Source organism: Triticum urartu, chromosome 2A (genome assembly GCF_056163025.1).
Source record: "Triticum urartu cultivar PI428250 chromosome 2A, HENAU_Tu73, whole genome shotgun sequence".
Taxonomy (NCBI): domain Eukaryota; kingdom Viridiplantae; phylum Streptophyta; class Magnoliopsida; order Poales; family Poaceae; genus Triticum; species Triticum urartu.
Genome location: NC_141874.1, coordinates 761,351,169 through 761,354,376, shown reverse-complemented (window position 1 = coordinate 761,354,376; position 3,208 = coordinate 761,351,169). Strand labels below are relative to the sequence as shown.

Here is a 3,208-nt window from a genome sequence, read left to right as displayed (position 1 = left end):
ATGGGTGAGTGCATCGGCGCGAGGAAAGTGAGCGGTCTCGCGCTCGGCTGCGTAGCACAATTGTAGACCCTGGATTTGGCCCTGATCAGATGTCGCCCTTCGATCGGTCTCGCCCTCGGCTACGTGGCACAATTCGGAATGCATAATTTCCAGAAGAGTTGAGGTTTTTTTTCTTCCTTCTTGATATGATAGAGGACTTTGCTTTATAATAACAAAAGCGGCCTTAGAAATATCATTGGGCTTGGTAGCCAGCGCGTCACTTCGCTGGCTGGCTAGGGTTTCTATCCATTTCGTAGGCGGCTGCGTTTCCTCCTTCACCTCTCCTCTATAAAACAGCGTCGCGTCCGGGTGCCACTCGGCTTTCACCCGCACCACCCGCACCCCCACCCCCAGCAGCTCACCACCCCAAGCCCAGCGAGACGAGAGGAGAGCGAGAGCGAGAGCCACCGGCGGCGAGATGCAGATCTTCGTGAAGACGCTGACCGGGGAGACCATCACGCTGGAGGTGGAGTCCTCGGACGCCGTCGGCAACGTCAAGGCCAAGAAAAAAAAAAGGCCAAGATCCACGACAAGGAAGGTACGAGCCTTCGCCCATGACCGCCTACATCTACTCGAACTCGACCGATCCTCCCCACCCAGTCGCGCGTGTGCTCAGCTCAAATCGCTCTATTTTGCTCGGTAATCTTGCCCCGAAACAGAGCAGTTTGACATGCGTGACGGGAATTTTGGGCTAGAAATTAGGCATGCGGTAATTTTTGTGCTTAATCATCATCCATGGATTTGGTTGGATAATGCTGTAGTTTGCCCTCTTTTCCTAGGTTATGTTCCTGGATCTGAGCAGCTGCTCTGTTTCCGCAGCTGCTCTGCTCGATTTACAGTTCAATTTCGGTATCCCCTGGATCAAACTGTGGGCGTCTTTAGGTGCTGAACTAACTGTGAACGCTGTGTTGGTTTCAATGATCGCAGGTATCCAGCCGGACCAGCAGCGCCTCATCTTCGCCGGGAAGCAGCTTGACCACGGCCGCACCCTGGCAGACTACAACATCCACAAGGACTCCACCCTTCACCTCGTCCTGTGCATCATCGGCGGGGACAAGGGCTCCTGCTACCCGTCCAAGATAGAGCCGAACCTGCTTGCGCTTGCCCTCAAGTACAATCAGCAGAAGCTCGTCTGCCGCAAGTATGGACTGTTTCCTTTACTATACCACTGAATTGGCGCTGTTACATGCATTCCTGGATGCTTATGAATGATAAAAGCCTGTGAATTTAGATGTTTCTACGTGGTCTGTTCAATGGGGATCATTATATCTCCTGTGTGGTTATTTTGGATCCAAGAACTACCTTATTCCCATGATTAAATTGGATCCAGGAACTAGCTTATTGGCATACTTCTTATAAAGTACTAGTTGAGGTGTATAGATGGAGTATTTCTTCCACTAGGCGTTGATATATGCTGCTGTTGCAATGCATGCTTGTTATCCATGATCTGCCATGGTCTGTTTGATGGGTGTTGATGCATATGTAGATCATATCATATCTCTGGGTGGTTTGGATCCAGGGAACTATCAGCTTATTCGCATACTTTTCATCAAGTACTAGTTGAGGTGTACATGGACTATTTCTTTTATGATATGCAGTTGTTTACATGCTTGTATCTGGATGTCTATGCATGATAGAAGTTTGTGAAATGTGATGTTTCTTTTGCGGTCTGATCCATGGGGATGGATGCATATATGTAGACCATATCTCTGTGTGGTTTGGATCCAGGGAATTAGTAGCTTATTAGCAGGCTTTTCATCAAGTACTAGTTGAGGTGTAGATGGACTATTTCTTTCATGATATGCAGTTGCTGACATGTTTGTATCTGGATGTCTATGCATGATACAATCTTGTGAATTGAAATGTTTGTTTTGTGTTCTGTTTGATGGCGATCGATGCGTATGTAGATCATATCTCTATGTGGTTTGGATCCACAAACCTAGCTTATTAACATACTTTTCATCAAGTATTAGTTGATGCATTACCCTATTTGCCTTATTACAGGTATTAGTCATTCACAAGAGTCTATGATATCCTAACTTGTCCATGATTGTGCATTGCAGGTGCTATGCGCGTCTACCCCTCAGGTCTGCCAACTGCCGCAAGAAGAAGTGCGGCCACAGCAATGACATCCGGCCCAAGGAAAAGCTCCGCTACCATGACTGAAGCACTTGAAACATGATCAAGTGACATGTGATAGCTGGATTAACTGGGAGTTCAAAGTTTGGTTCGAGTCTTAGTTTCTTGGATATGAAGTTTCATCCTAGTTAAATGTTGTCCCTGAAACATTCTAGCCTCTTGTAACAGTTTTTGTCTTGGTATGTGCAATTTGCTCTTGCATGAATGATGAAATCAAGTATTTGAGGTCTACTAGCTTGAATGATATGATGAAGTCAAGTAGTGTTCTTGCTTCCTGAATTTTTGTCCTGGCTGAATCAAGTTTCTCACGGCAGCATTTGCTGCTAATTACTCTAAAACACAAGTTTTCATTGTCAAAATAAAAATAAAGATATGCAACTCTGCACTTGCTGGTCTACATATGTATCTAGTGTAGCATGAACTCTGCTGAAAGACAGTACCCATTTTGTTAGGAAACCAAATGCCATCTGTATGCAGAACAGAGTTGCTGCTCTGAACAATTACCTTGTCACCTTATATTGCCAGCAAGTGTCAATCAGATCACACAGTAGCTTTATAGATGAAATTTCACTGTGACTACGTCATAACCAGGTACATTTTCATCCCAGTTGCAGCCCCCTTGTCTTGTCCACTGAGAAAACATGTGAATAATGATGCTTGTTTTTTTGTCTGTTCAATACATGGGGATCATACCTTTGGATCCAAAGTACTAGCTAGTTGAGGGGTAGATGGACTAATTCCATCGATATGCCGTGGTTTACATGCATGATAGAAGCTTGTGAATTGAGAGATGTTTGTTTTGTGGTCTGGCATATATGTAGATCATATCTCTCTATGGTTTGGATTGAGGATGATAGCATACCTTTTACCAAGTACTAGTTGAGGTTTAGATGGACTTTCTTTCACTGTACATCAATGCATGTTTGTATCTGGATGTCTATACATGGTAATAGCTTGTGAATTGTGAGATTTTTTGTGTGTGTGGTATGTTCGATGGGGATTGATGCACGTGTAGATCATATCTCTGTGT

General features: G+C 44.8%; 1 pseudogene across 1 annotated transcript; it reads left to right on the top strand.

The window, feature by feature from the left end:
• Positions 1-325: 325 nt before the first annotated feature.
• On the top strand, positions 326-2,448 carry LOC125538532 (ubiquitin-ribosomal protein eL40 fusion protein-like; annotated as a pseudogene). The gene is made up of 3 exons (XR_015615338.1): positions 326-577; positions 967-1,180; positions 2,103-2,448. The product of XR_015615338.1 is annotated as a ubiquitin-ribosomal protein eL40 fusion protein-like (transcript).
• Positions 2,449-3,208: the final 760 nt, after the last annotated feature.